This window comes from Stenella coeruleoalba (assembly GCF_951394435.1).
Source record: "Stenella coeruleoalba genome assembly, chromosome: 4".
In the NCBI taxonomy this organism is placed as follows: domain Eukaryota; kingdom Metazoa; phylum Chordata; class Mammalia; order Artiodactyla; family Delphinidae; genus Stenella; species Stenella coeruleoalba.
Genome location: NC_137149.1, coordinates 121532457 through 121548159, shown reverse-complemented (window position 1 = coordinate 121548159; position 15703 = coordinate 121532457). Strand labels below are relative to the sequence as shown.

The following is a 15703-nucleotide window of genomic DNA, read 5'->3' as shown; positions in this document are numbered from 1 at the left end:
TTGATTAGTTGCTTCTAAACATATAAAATCAAAGGACACAGCTAATACAGAATATTTGATGAGCCCTTATAATTTTAGCCTTTCCAAACTAAAATTATGTCTCTTCACAAGTCAATTTGTTTTTAAAGTGACATGGGCGTGATTCAGTGTTGGCATCCAACACATGCTGTTGATTGGCTGGCTCATTTTCTACCAATCCAGAAAAATGTCATGATGTCCACTGACACACTATAACATGATGACAGACTATTTACTGGGTAAATTGTAATTACAGAAAAAGAAAATAAACAGGGGGAAATAAAGAATCCTGAAGTTGACCAAATCAAGAATTCTGCATAAATTGAAAGACAAGAGTTTCTTCTGTTCATAAATGATAGCTGGTTACTTCTGCAATTAGTTTTTAAAGTCTCAAATCATATTCAGGAAGCACTCTATCTCAAAACAAGTTTGTTATTTTAGTCTCCACACTCGTTGAGTCTTTCTCCAAAGAAGTTGCCAAACCAGCACCTGCTGGCCCCTTGAGAACAAGTCTAGGCTAACAGTAGATATTTCCTTTTGAATTGTTAATAGAGATTAAAAGGATAGAGTTGAACTAATCTAAACCTGTTAAGTTGGAATAAAGGGTTACAATCGAGAGAGTTTGAATTGTGCAGTAAAAATTTCAAACATATCCATTCTCTTCCCTATAAATCCCTTACCTCTTTTAAGGGTTCTGGTTTTTCTTGAATATCAACAGTAAAGTGCCTAGCAATTCCCCCGCTCCTTTATGCCTAGCTCTTTCTTGATGTTGTCAGAGCAGTGCTTGGAAGCATTAGTGAAACCTGGATGAAAACAGGCACAGCAGCAAAGCTTGTGGTACCCAACCCTCACCTCCTTCCCTACTTTCCTGGACTCCATCCACAATATCAATAAACTTTACAGAGATTCAAGTTAATAAGAAAAAATAAATTCATATGATTGCTAGATTGCTAGTGAGAATATAAATTGACCCAACCACTCTACAGGGCAATTTGTGGCAATGCTCTTTAAAATATTCATGACCTTTGATCCAGTAATTCCCCAGAACTATTTATATTCAACTAGGTTCAGCACAACATTATTTGAGTCACAACAGACTCACTCTTTCACTGGATCTTTTTAACTTCGATCAGGTTGTATTCTCATCCAGAAACAACAGTGTTAGAGCCACAGACACTGAGCGATCCTTCAGCCTAATGATCTCCAATGATTCTCAACCAGGGTCCCAGGAGTTCTTTAGAAATGTGGTAGAGCGTTTGATGGTCTTATTAGGTGGGACCAGGGATGCTACATGCCTGCAATGCCTGGATTATTTCCACATAACAAAGAATTACCATGCTCAAAATCACCAGTAATAGAAACTGGTGCTCCGCCCAGGTCTCCTCTTCAAGGCCAACACACTCACCCTTAAGTTGCAGGGAATATCATTTGCTTATATTTCACAGCTATGTCCTTCATTGAGCATTGCCTCTGCTGCAGAGAACTGCCTTGCCCAAAGTTGTTCTCCTTCCCAGGAAGAACCCCTAAGTGATGTCTGGCTGATAAAGGATACTGAGGTCTGACTCCTTTGCTTCAATTTAGAACAAAACCTTCATATCCCTATAGTTTTCTTGAAGACTGGCTGAGAGGCCTCAGTTGCTATCCTAACTTCAGGTCAGCTTCTCCCTCTGCCCAATTTTGTCTTCCTAACTTCATCACAGGAGTTATCTCCTGTGAACACATATATACCAGTAAAACTTCTGCACTCAGTTCTCTCTCTCAGAGTCTGCTTCCACAGAACTCGATTTATGACAATCCTCACTGAGCCACACTGCTTTAGTCCATCCCCTCATTTTCCAGATGAATAAAGTAGTGCCTGGAGAACGTAAAGGTCATGCTCAAGTTACAGAGGTAGCTAGTTCCACACTCATTGCACATACTACACGTTAAAAAACGTGAGAAGGTTGAGAAATTGGGAGAGAACTGAATGAGGAAGAAAAAAGTGTTAAAATATTTATTGTGGAAAATAATAAGTACCCAAGGAGAAAAAAGCAGAATAAGAATTTTTTTAAAGTATTTAGATTTGACTATATGGGTAAGTTTAAATAATGGTAGAGACTGAGAATCAATATTACTAGTTCTTTGCAATCACAGAAATCTAAAGAAGACCGCCAAAATATCTCAGTTTGGGAAGACTACTTACTGGATAACCTAATTACTATCAGTTTGCCTAAACTGCTTAATATTTAGTGTTCATCATCATGATCGAGCCAAAAAAGTAATAATTAGGCATTTTCCTCCTAAAAGCAAACAGCTAATATCATATGGAGATCATATATGAAGGTGAGAGCGAATAAACATGAACCGGTAAATCAAATCCCCTTCATTTACAACCCTTATTCCTCTTTCCTCGGAAAAGGCAGCAAGTTCTAGACACTCACTGTCCATCAAAGAAGTCTTTCTTAGCCCCAGTTTTCACTTCCAAGCCATTTGTCAGTCTTGGAAGACACATCTCTACCATGGTCAATTCTTCCACTCTTATTTTAACACAGTTCTTAAATGTGGTATTATATTTTCACCCTGCAACTTTTATGCTTACAATATCTTACTTCTGTTCCAATTGCCAAAATTTTCCCTATTGTTTTCAAGAATCAAGTAGAAAGAACTACAGTGCTGCTGAAAGTTCCAATAATGGTGTTAATAACCACACCTTCCCCCACAGAAAAAAAGAAAAACAAAATATACAGGTTTTAAATGCAAACCCATACCTGGAATGCAAAACTAAGGTGAAAATTACTAAGACTTCTCATTTTTTGCATAAAAGAAAAATTGCCTTTATCACACTAGAATTCTTCATTTTCTCAGAATCAAAATTAGTTATTTTAAAAGGCAAGGAATAAAGCACATTGAATGAATGGAATTATAACCAAAGCCAATACAATCAAGATAATTTTCCCCCAAGCCTCATTTGAAAAGAATTTGACATTTTAATGTGAAAACTCACAGAAATCCTTTGCCTTTAACTAAGCTCCTCAAAATATTGTGCCAAATACTTAACATTTATTTTAAAACATTTTAAGTAGTACTTTTACCATATACATGTCCAAAAACAATCCTGAAAAGAACATTTTTTCTAACTTACAATAAAAATCTTCCTGCTTTTCAAAGTCTGATCAGTTACAATCGTAAAATACTAGGTTCCTGTTTATTCGCTCATGATATGAAAAGAATTATGTCCAACAGCTTCAGGGGAAAGTACTAACTAGAATTTACTATTAATAATGTCCTCATTGTCTTGGTCATCTATGTGACATACAGTAGGATGGAGTCAAATGTTAGGACTCACTCTTCAAAAAGTTGAAAAATGACAGGAGTTACTGCAAGATCCCACTCTGTTACACAAACTCTGGTTTTACAGCAAAGACCACCGTGGTTTTATTTTAGTCATCCTCTGATTTACTGGCCCCCATGTTTTTCACGTTGCATAGAACAATCATATGTCCAATTAAATCTGGGAAAAGTAATAAGCATTCCACATTTTGGGGGTAGCAATATGGGCCTCCTCCTGTGTTAAACATGTCCCAGTTTACAGCTAAGCTGACAATTCAAAGGCTAAACTAGTAAAGTCAGGACAGCTTGACTCTGTTGGTTTCCCAGCTGTACAGCTTGCAATCTCTCTATTTCATCGAGGTAACAGGGCACCATAACAGGAACAGATTGTTCCATCAGCAGAACAAAAATTGAACCATCAGCAGCTTTCTCCAAAACTGTAACTGTTTTCCAAATGTGCATGCTCTAGTCAGGGCTAAAGTTATTTATTCAAATGCTAATAGAAGTTATTGTGGTCACTAGCGCTCTAAGCTGAATTTAGAAACTGTTCTTTTCTCTTCTGCCTAAAAGATCTGGTCATCTTCCTACATTTTTTTCCTCATAGATAGGCTCTGAACCAAATATCCTTTTGTATCTGTGCGAAATAGTGATCTGATGTTGATCACTCTGTTTATCTTGGCATCATTCCACAAACACTCATACATTTAGAAAATGACATTTCCTCCATATCCTTTTAATTATGATTTACTTCTTCTCTACTGGATCACTTTTAAGACCAGTCTATGACAAAGGTAACGAAAAGACTGGAAACCCTCGGATCATGGAAATAGCTTTCTGGTAGATATTCTCTGTTAAATCTCTGTTATATCATCCCTGGCTTTCCAATGTCCTTGAAATGAAATCAAAACTACATAATTTGGAGAGGAACCAAGATGGCGGAGTAGAAGGACGTGCTCTCGCTCCCTCTTGCAAGAACACCAGAATCAAAACTAGCTGCTGGACAATCATCAACAGGAAGACACTGGAACTCACCAAAAAAAATACCCGACATCCAAAGACAAAGGAGAAGCCACAATGAGACAGTAGGAGGGGCACAATCACAGTAAAATCAAATCCCATAACTGCTGGGTGGGTGGGTGACTCACAGACTGGAGAACACTTATACCACAGAAGTCTACCCACTGGAGTGAAGGTTCTGAGCCCCACATCAGGCTTCCCAACCTGGGGGTCCAGCAACAAGAGGAGGAATTCCTAGAGAATCAGACTTTGAAGCCTAGTGGGAATTGATTGCAAGACTTTAATAGGACTGGGGGAAACAGAGACTCCACTCTTGGAGGGCATACACAAAGCAGTGTGTGCATCGGGACCCAGGGAAGGCGCAGTGACCCCAGGGGAGACCGAACCAGACCCGTCTGCTAGTGTTGGAGGCTCTCCTGCAGAGGTGGGGAGGTGGGGGAGGCTGTGGCTCACTGGGGGACAAGGACACTGGCAGCATAAGTTCTGGGAAGTACTCCTTGGCGAGAGCCCTCCCAGAGTCTGTCATTAGCCCCACCAAAGAGCCTAGGTAGGTTCCAGTGTTGGGTTGCCTGAGGCCAAACAACCAACAGGGAGGGAACCCAGCCCCACATATCAACGGTCAAGTGGATTAAAGTGTTACTGAACTCTGCGCACCAGAGCAACAGTCAGCTCTACCCACCACCAGTCCCTCCCATCAAGCCTCTTAGATAGCCTCATCCACCAGAGTGCAGACAGCAGAAGCAAGAATAACTACAATCCTGCAGCCTGTGGAACAAAAACCACATTCACAGAAAGATAGACAAGATGAAAAGGCATAGGGTTAGGTACCAGATGAAGAATCAAGATAAAACCCCAGGAAAACAACTAAATGAAGTGGAGATAGGCAACCTTCCAGAAAAGGAATTCAGAATAATGATAGTAAAGATGATCCAGGACCTCGGAAAAAGAATGGAGGCAAAGATCGAGAAGATGCAAGAAATGTTTAACAAAGACCTAGAAGAATTAAAGGACAAACAAACAGAGATGAACAATACAATAACTAAAATGAAAACTACACTAGAAGGAATCAATAGCAGAATAACTGAGGCAGAAGAACGGATAAGTGACCCCAAAGACAGAATGACGGAATTCACTGCTGTGGAAAGGAATAAAGAAAAAAGAATGAAAAGAAACGAAGACAGCCTAAGAGACCTCTGGAACAACATTAAACGCAACAACATTTGCCTTATAGGGGTCCCAGAAGGAGAAGAGAGAGAGAAACGACCAGAGAAAATATTTGAAGAGATTATAGTCAAAACCTTCCCTAACGTGGGAAAGGAAATAGCCAACCAAGTCCAGGAAGCGCAGTGAGTCCCGTACAGGATAAACCCAAGGAGAAACATGCCAAGACACATAGTAATCAAATTGTCAAAAATTAAAGACAAAGAAAACTTACTGAAAGCAGAAAGGGAAAAATTAAAAATAACGTACAAGTGAACTCCCATAAGGTTAACAGCTGATTTCTCAGCAGAAACTCTACAAGCCAGAAGGGAGTGGCAAGATATACTTAAAGTGATGAAAAGGAAGAACCTACAACCAATATTACTCTACCCGCAAGGATCTCCTTCAGATTCGATGAAGAAATCATAAGCTTTACAGACAAGCAAAAGCTGAAAGAATTCAGCACCACCAAACCAGCTCTACAACAAATGCTAAAGGAACTTCTCTAAGTGGGAAACACAGGACAAGAAAAGGACCTACAAAAACAAACCCAAAACAATTAAGAAAATGGTCATAGGAACATACATATCGATAATTACCTTAAATGTGAATGGATTAAATGCTCCAACCAAAAGACACAGGCTTGCTGAATGGATAAAAAAAATAAGACCCATATATATGCTGTTTACAAAGACCCACTTCAGACCTAGGGACACATACAGACTGAAAGTGAGGGGATGGAAAAACATATTCCATGCAAATGGAAATCAAGAAAAAGCTGGAGTAGCTATACTCATATCAGATAAAATAGACTTTCAAATAAAGAATATTACAAGAGACAAGGAAGGACACTACATAACGATCAAGGGATCAATCCAAGAAGAAGATATAACAATTATAAATATATATGCACCCAACACAGGAGCACCTCAATACATAAGGCAACTGCTAAAAGCTATAAAAGAGGAAATCCACAGTAACAAGAATAGTGGGGGACTTTAACACCTCACTTACACCAATGGACAGATCATCCAAAATGAAAATAAATAAGGAAACAGAAGCTTTAAATGACACAATAGACCAGATAGATTTAATTGATACTTATAGGACATTCCATCCAAAAACAGCAGATTACACTTTCTTCTCAAGTGCGCATGGAACATTCTCCAGGATAGATCACATCTTGGGTCACAAATCAAGTCTCAGTAAGTTTAAGAAAATTGAAATCATATCAAGCATCTTTTCTGCCCACAACGCTATGAGATTAGAAATGAATTACAGGGAAAAACACGTAAAAAACACAAATACATGGAGGCTAAACAATACGTTACTAAATAACCAAGAGATCACTGAGGAAATCAAAAAGACAAAAGGCACTGAAAACATAATGATCCAAAACCTATGGGATGCAGCAAAAGCAGTTCTAAGAGGGAAGTTTATAGCTATACAAGTCTACATCAAGAAATAGGAAAGATCTCAAGTAAACAATCTAAACTTACACCTAAAGGAACTAGAGAAAGAAGAACAACCAAAACCCAAAGTTAGCAGAAGGAAAGAAATCATAAAGACCAGAGCAGAAATAAATGAAATAGAAACAAAGAAAACAATAGCAAAGATCAATAAAACTAAAAGCTAGTTCTTTGAGAAGATAAACAAAATTGATAAACCATTAGCCAGACTCATCAAGAAAAAGAGTGAGAGGACTCAAATCAATAAAGTTAGAAATGAAAAAGTAGAAGTTACAACAGACACCGCAGAAATACAAAGCATTGTAAGAGACTACTACAAGCAACTCTATGCCAATAAAATGGACAACCTGGAAGAAATGGAGAAATTCTTAGAAAGGTATAACCTTCTAAGACTGAACCAGGAAGAAACAGAAAATATGAACAGACCTATCACAAGTAATGAAATTGAAGCCTTGATTAAAAATCTTCCAACAAACAGAAGTCCAGGACCAGATGGCTTCACAGGTGAATTCTATCAAACATTTAGAGAACAGCTAACACCCATCCTTCTCAAACTATTCCATAAAATTGCAGAGGAAGGAACACTCCCAAACTCATTCTATGAGGCCACCATCGTCCTGATACCAAAACCAGACAAAGATACTACAAAAAAAGAAAATTACTGACCAATATCACTGATGAATATAGATACAAAATTCCTAAACAAAATACTAGCAAACAGAATCCAATAACACATTAAAAGGATCATACACCATGATCAAGTGGGATTTATCCCAGGGATGCAAGGATTCTTCAATATATGCAAATCAATCAATGTGATACACCATATTAACAAATTGAAGAATAAAAACCATATGATCGGGCTTCCCTGGTGGTGCAGTGGTTGAGAGTCCACTAGCCGATGAAGGGGACACGGGTTCGTGCCCCGGTCCGGGAAGATCCCACATGCGGCGGAGCGGGTGGGCCCGTGAACCATGGCCACTGAGCCTGTGCGTCCGGAGCCTGTGCTCCACAACAGGAAAGGCCACAACAGTGAGAGGCCCGCGTACCACAAAAAACAGACCAAAAAAACACACCATATGGTCATCTCAATAGATGCAAAAGAGCTTTTGACAAAATTCAACATCCATTTATGATAAAAACTCTCCAGAAAGTGGGCATAGAGGGAACCTACCTCAACATAGTAAAGGCCATATACAACAAACCCACAGCAAATATCATTCTTAATAGTGAGAAACTGAAAGCATTTCCTCTAAGATCAGGAATGAGACAAAGATGTCCACTCTCACCACTATTATTCAACATAGTTTTGGAAGTCCTAGCCACGGCAATCAGAGAAGAAAAAGAAATAAAATGAATACAAATTGAAAAAAAAGAAGTAAAACTGTCACTGTTTGCAGATGACATGGTACTATACATAGAGAATCCTAAAAATGCCACCAGAAAACTACTAGAGCTAATCAATCAATTTGGTAAAGTTGCAGGATACAAAATTAATGCACAGATATCTCTTGCATTCCTATACAGTAATGATGAAAAATCTGAAAGAGAAATTATGGAAACACTCCCATTTACCTTTGCAACAAAAAGAATAAAATACCTAGGAATAAACCTACCTAGGGAGACAAAAGACCTGTATGCAGAAAACTCTAAGACACTGATGAAAGAAATTAAAGATGATACCAACAGATGGAGAGATATACCATGTTCTAGGATTGGAAGAATCAATATTGTGAAAATGACTATACTACCCAAAGCAATCTACAGATTCAATGCAATATCTATCAAATTATCAATGGCATTTTTAACAGAACTAGAATAAAATATCTTAAAATTTGTATGGAGACACAAAAGACCTCGAATAGCCAAAGCAGTCTTGAAGGAAAAAAACGGAGCTGGAGAAATAAAACTTTCTGACTTCAGACTATACTACAAAGCTACAGTAATCAAGACAATATGGTACTGACACAAAAACAGAAACATAGATAGAAAGCCCAGAGATAAACCCACGTACCTGTGGTCAACTAATCTATGACAAAGGAGGCAAAGATATACAATGGAGAAAAGACAGTCTTTTCAATAAGTGGTGCTGGGAAAACTGGACAGCTACTTGTAAAAGAATGAAATTAGAACACTCCCTACACAAAAATGAACTCAAAATGGATTCGAGACCTAAATGTAAGACCGGACACTATAAAACTCTTAGAGGAAAACATAGGAAGAACACTCTTTGACATAAATCACAGCAAGGTCTTTTTTGATCCACCTCCTAGAGTAATGGAAGTAAAAATAAACAAATGGGACCTAATGAAACTTAAAAGCTTTTGCACAACAAAGGAAACCATAAACAAGATGAAAAGACAACCCTCAGAATGGGAGAAAATATATGCAAACAAATCAACAAAGGATTAATCTCCAAAATATATAAACAGCTCATGCAGCTCAATATTAAATAAACAAACAACCCAATTCAAAAATGGGCAGAAGACCTAAATGGACATTTCTCCAAAGAAGACATACAGATGGCCAAGAAGCACATGAAAAACTCCTCAGCATCACTAATTATTAGAGAAATGCAAATCAAAACTACAGTGAGGTATCACCTCACACCAGTTAGAATGGGCATCATCAGAAAATCTACAAACAACAAATGCTGGAGAGTGTGTGGAGAAAAGCGAACCCTCTTGCACTGTTGGTGGGAATGTAAATTGATACAGCCACTATGGAGAACAGTATGGAGGCTCCTTAAAAAACTAAAAATAGAATTATCATATGATCCAGCAATCCCACTACTGGGCATATACCCAGAGAAAACCATAATTCAAAAAGACAGGGCTTCCCTGGTGGCGCAGTGGTTGGGAGTCCACCTGCCGATGCGGGGGACACGGGTTCGTGCCCCGGTCTGGAGGATCCCACGTGCCACAGGGCGGCTAGGCCCGTGAGCCATGGCCACTGAGCCTGCGCGTCTGGAGCCTGTGCTCCGCAGCAGAGCCAGAACAGTGAGAGGCCCGCATACTGCAAAAAAAAAAAAAAAAAAGACATATGCATCCCAATGTTCACTGCAGCACTATTTACAATAGCCAGGTCATGGAAGCAACCTAAATGCCCATCGACAGATGAATGGATAAAGAATTTGTGGTACATATATACAATGGAATATTACTCAGCCATAAAAAGGAACAAAATTGAGTCATTTGTTGAGACCTGGATGGATCCAGAGACTGTCATACAGAGTGAAGTAAGTCAGAAAGAGAAAAACAAATGTCATATATTAACACATGTACGTGGAACCTAGAAAAATGGTACAGATGAACCGGTCTGCAGGGCAGAAGTTGAGACACCGATGTAGAGAACAAACGTATGGACACCAAGGGGGGAAAACCGCAGTGGAGTGGGGATGGTGGTGTGCTGAATTGGGCGACTGGGATTGACATGTATACACTGATGTGTATAAAATTGATGACTAATAAGAACCTGCAGTATAAAAAAACAAACAAAAAAAAACTAATATTAAACTTTCTTTGGGTTATTTGTATGGAAATATGTTAATATAAATGTTTCAGACATTACATGAAATTTCTAAAAATCTTATATGTTCTGGTATAATGTTATAAGTCATAATTCTAGTTATTACTTTAAAATGTATATCTCAAAATATCTAAATTTCCTTGTCAATTGCATTAATATGAACTTTCATCAAATCTTTAAAAAAAAAAAAAACTACATAATTTGCCTTACAAGCACTGTACCATCTGCCTTCTGCTCATTTCTGTAATGCCTCATTTCCCCTTGAACTCTAGCTTCAGCTTCAGTAAACTTCTTCTCATTCTCGAAGGCACCATGGTCCTCTGGCCTTGGAGTCTGCACACACACTTCTCTCTGCCTAAACACTCTTACTAGTATCCCCACCCTTTTTGCCTGACTACCACCTTCTCATCCATCTTTCCCTATCTTTTTCATAAATATATACGGAGTATGTCAAGGTTTGATAGAATTCATGTTGCCATCAAAAGACTCTTCTGTCTTAAAACATCTCCCTTACTAGGACATTTTTGTGAAGATACAAATATAAATTTTAAGGGAACTGACAAAGAATTATTTGCATGTATTGAACTTAGTGAAGTTAATAATATGGTTTGCTTTGTGAATATGCCAAGCAGAGAACAGAGCCCCAAGGTAAGAAATGAAGGCCTGGATGGAGAACGCCCTTAGGGGCCCTGCTCATCTATATTAGTGCTACCAAACAGGGGACTGCGATTGGTACTTGTCTGTGAACTCTTTGTTAAAGGAGGATGAGGAGATAGAACTTGCACTAGAAAGTAAATCAACACACTGCTTCCTTCATTGAGAAAGTCTCACCATGCCCCCCCCCAAAAAAAGTTAGCTGAATTAAACATGTGTTGAGTGACTTTGCATAGCACTGCTTACAGCATAATCTGAAAGTCTTAGAAAAAGAACTGAACATAATAAAAAGGATCTTAAAAGTAAGAAGAAGCTTACTAAATAAAAACTTTGTGTCTGTCAATTCTATTTAAGGTCAGGCCTTAAATTATATCCATAACTGTATCCATTTTCCCTTACCTCTGGCATACTAGACCTAGCTATGATGCTGACAAGGTAAAGGAGGAAAAGTCTCTTAATTCAGAAAATATGCGTAAGACATTTACATTCTTTTACAATGAAGGGGTTGCACTAGATCAGTTGTTTTCAACTGAAGGTGATTTTGCCCCCCCATGTAGCATCTGGCAAAAACCAAGAAATTTTGATTCTCACAGCTGGGACCCAGCGGGGTGGGGGAAGGGATATACTACTGGCATTTACTGGATAGAGACTAGGGATACTGGTAAACATCCTATGATGCACACAACTACCCACCCCACTCCAACAAACAAAATCCAGTCCAAAAAATTCCAATAGTGCTGAGGCTGTGAAACCCTGCACTGGATAAAGTCCCTTTCATCTCTAACATTCTCTGATTCTTTATTTTGATGTTCAGAAGAATTGTATTCATTTTAGTGATCTAATGACAAGTGGGCAAAAGTAACTTCTTTAGCTAATATCAATTTCTATAGTGAAATATATTTAGGCTATAAAAAATAGGGTAATATAATTTCAGTATAAATTCAAAAACTGAAATGATTACAATTCCCAACAAACTTCCATAATGTTGATAATTTATCTGATTGAATTAAAAAATTAAAAGGAGAAAAAAAGCCAGAAACTTCTGCCTAAAATGACTTATTTTTCTCTATCAGCTATTTGTCTAATCCAGTTGTACAAAAAGCAGAAAAACATTCAAGAAATAGGTTAAGTCAGTACCTCTGTCCCGGTCTAACACAGACCCTTAAGCAGGGTTCTATATTCTGGGCTTTTGGTTTTTGTTTGTTTGTATTTACAGAGATACCACCTGAAGGCTACAACCAAGAATGGCACAAAAATATGAAGGTTTATCGTATTTCTTGAGGTCTTTAAACTTTCCCACAGTTAAAAAAAATGCTACCATGAAAACAGTTTTATTCTAATATTCTATATGAGTATTCTGCAAATTCTTTAAGTCGAATGACTATTCCTTTTAGGTACATTTTATATTGTACCGCAAATTTTTTTGTTAAAGTACTAACTCAAAAGACTATATATCTTATTGCAAATAAACATTATTTCCAGATAATTTCTAATGCTTGCTTGCTTAACGATATCACTGTGACTAAGATTCACCAGGGCCACTATGCTTTGGTGAAAGAAAAGACCAAAGATTCTCACAAAGGATGTCAGTCATGCCCCTGGAATTATACCCTTCTATTTCATCTGTTCCAACTTTCTCAGCTGGCACGTGCATACTTGAAAAGATAAAAAGAAAACCTCAAGTTCCCAGGATCGTCTTTTGTCTTCAGTCCTTTTTGCAGAAAGAAGTGATCTTGTCTCTGCATCTCCCACTATAGTTTTGTTGAGTGGTTCCAAAAGCACTTACCCCAAGTACTTGGATATGGCTCTTAATCTAAATCATTAGATCTTTTATGTTCAGAGCCATAAACAAATAGGGTTTTGTAAGCCTTATATAAATATTAATGACTACACGCTAAGCATCAGAGGCAAAATGGGCAATCAGGATTTTTATTTAAATTTAAAGATGCAGGATAGAAATGTCAAGCCAATAGGTGGAAACTGCAGACTTGATCTCAAAAGGCAATATGGATAACTGAAAAAGTAACAGGGAAGTTTCCAAGTGTATCAGAACAAGTAGTGAAACCCAAATAAAATGATAATGGTATACTTACAAAACAAGTAAACTTGTTTTGACCTATTAGTAAAATGTAGTATTTAAGGGAAAAGTCTCTGAAGTCCCAGCTCTGCCTATGACATCCGTAACTTTATACATTTTGATTTCCTTGTTGGTAAATCAGGATTTTAAAAATACTTAGCTTCATAGAGTTAGTATGAGTATCAAATGAATCTCCGTGTTCATATGTTTGCCCAGTGCCTGACATGGAGCATGCACTTAATGTGCATTGACTATTATTCAGAAAAATGATATAGAAATACTCAAAGGTCTAGACCAATGGTTGGTAAACTACAGCCTGGTCCACAAGCCAAATCCAGCTAGCCACCTGTTTTTATAAATGGTTTTCTTGGAACACAGCCATGCCCCATTTATTTATGCATTGTATAGGGCTGTTTTTGCCCTTCAACAGCAAAGTTGAGCCTTTGTCACATAGACCATATGGCCTGCAAAGCCTAAAATATTTACTATCTAGACCTTTACTGTTTCTAAGGATCTGTTGCCCTGAAAAAACAAAAGACAATAAACATGCATCAAGAAGCAGAGCACAAGTCCCCTCTGCTTTCACATGCCCAAAGGTTTTCGGGAAGTTCTTCTCCTAAAGGGTTTTGATTTGAAAGAGGCACGGGAGGAACGAGACTGGTGAAGGAGAGAGAACAAGCACATCCTATAGGGATGAAAGGAAAAGAAACCTTTCTTCAAATACTGGGTTCTTGCCACTGAAAGCCACTGTCATGGTTGTTGTCTCTTTTACGGCGTTAAAATAAGACCATTTTGAAAGTGTTCTTGAGAGACTATACAGAGTTCTGATTAAGAGCACAAACACTGGAGCTAGGCTTCTCGGGTTCAAATGCTGGCTCTGCCATTAACTAGCTATCTTGGAAAATTTGTCTCTCTGTAGTCAAGGATCAAATAAATAAGTAAAAGCACGTCCTACTTAACATCAGTAGTCCACTCCTGAAAACTGAATGTTGTATGCACAAATGCTCATCAGACTGCATTATTTTTAAATAAGAAAATCCCTCATGTGTGTGTGCCCCACCTCACACACCCCACCCACTACTTACATACATCTACACGACCACTACATCCTGACTCCACAATAACTCTTTACATACAACACTAACCCTTCCTATGTGTGTGCCAGTCCTGGCTGGGGCTTTCAGCACAATGCTGTCACCTTCCAAAAAAAAAAAAAACCTACAGCAGTAAAACTGTGCCTATTTATAATTATTAAAGTATCATTTTAGGATTTAGATGTTCAAAATATCTCTTTCTCATCACTAAACATCATTAATACGTTTATTAAAAACAGCTGCTTTGGGCTTCCCTGGTGGCGCAGTGGTTGAGAGTCTGCCCGCTGACGCAGAGAACACAGATTCGTGCCCCGGTCCGGGAAGATCCCACATGCCGCGGAGCAGCTAGGCCCGTGAGCCATGGCCGCTGAGCCTGCGCGTCCGGAGCCTGTGCTCCGCAACGGGAGAGGCCACAACAGTGAGAGGCCCGCGTAAAGCAAAAGAAAAAAAAAACAGCTGCTTTATATGAAGTAACATCTTTTCCATTCAGTTGCTTTTCTCGGTTGCTCTGCTATGTCACTATTTTCTTCAACACTTTCTCCTTGTTCAGTTTTAGACAAAACAAGGCCTCAATACAAAAGGCATCGTGGAAACATGTTCAGAACCAGAGCACAATGACAGAGAGAGGCTGGCACTGAGCAGAAGCCCGTGAGGCCCACCCTGGAGCCCACAGCATTTAAGATGCCCAACATCTTGGCTTTGCGAGAAGGCGGCTCGCAGTTCTTACTCTCCACCCTTCTGTAATAACTCCAGGCTTTTTAAACATATCGCGGTTTTTTTTACATGGAGCTTGGTGAATGTAAATATAAATTTTTCCCACATAAACACTGCCTGAGAGTATATGTACACTACAAAGTCTGAGTATGAAAAACCAAAATGTAAGTTCCCAACAACACCCCCCAAATCCTCCTCGGACGCCACCCCAGGCCCGCTACTCACCAGTCTTCCCGCCCTCACAGTCTCCTCGCCCTTCCCGCCTCATCAGCTTCCGGGAGCCATCAACTTCCGGGAGCCTTCACCTTCCGGTTGGGCCAAGCCCCGCCCCCAGCACGGCTCCTCCCCCAGCACAGCTCCTCCCCCAGCACGGCTCCTCCCCCCAGCACGGCTCCTCCCCCCGCCCGACTCCCCCGCCCGACTCCCCCGCCCGACTCCTCCGCCCGACTCCTCCGCCCGACTCCTCCGCCCTTCAGCCGCGTCGGCCGCTTTCTTGCCCCGGCAGCAGAGCGATATGTGGTAAGAGCTTCCTAGGCGTTAACCCTACACCCACAGCCCAGGCTTCCGGGGCTTGATAACGCCTGAGGACACTGCCTCCTGTTTGCAGGAGCCTTGTCAAGCCC

General features: G+C 39.4%; 1 protein-coding gene across 1 annotated transcript in view; it reads right to left on the bottom strand.

The window, feature by feature from the left end:
• Positions 1 to 15381, bottom strand: part of IQCM (IQ motif containing M) — a gene marked incomplete at its 3' end in the record, with an annotated part of 457722 nt that extends 442341 nt beyond the window's left edge. Inside the window, exon 1 of the mRNA XM_079919840.1 lies at positions 15306 to 15381. The remainder of the gene's footprint in view (positions 1 to 15305) is intronic.
• Between the last annotated feature and the right edge of the window lie 322 nt (positions 15382 to 15703).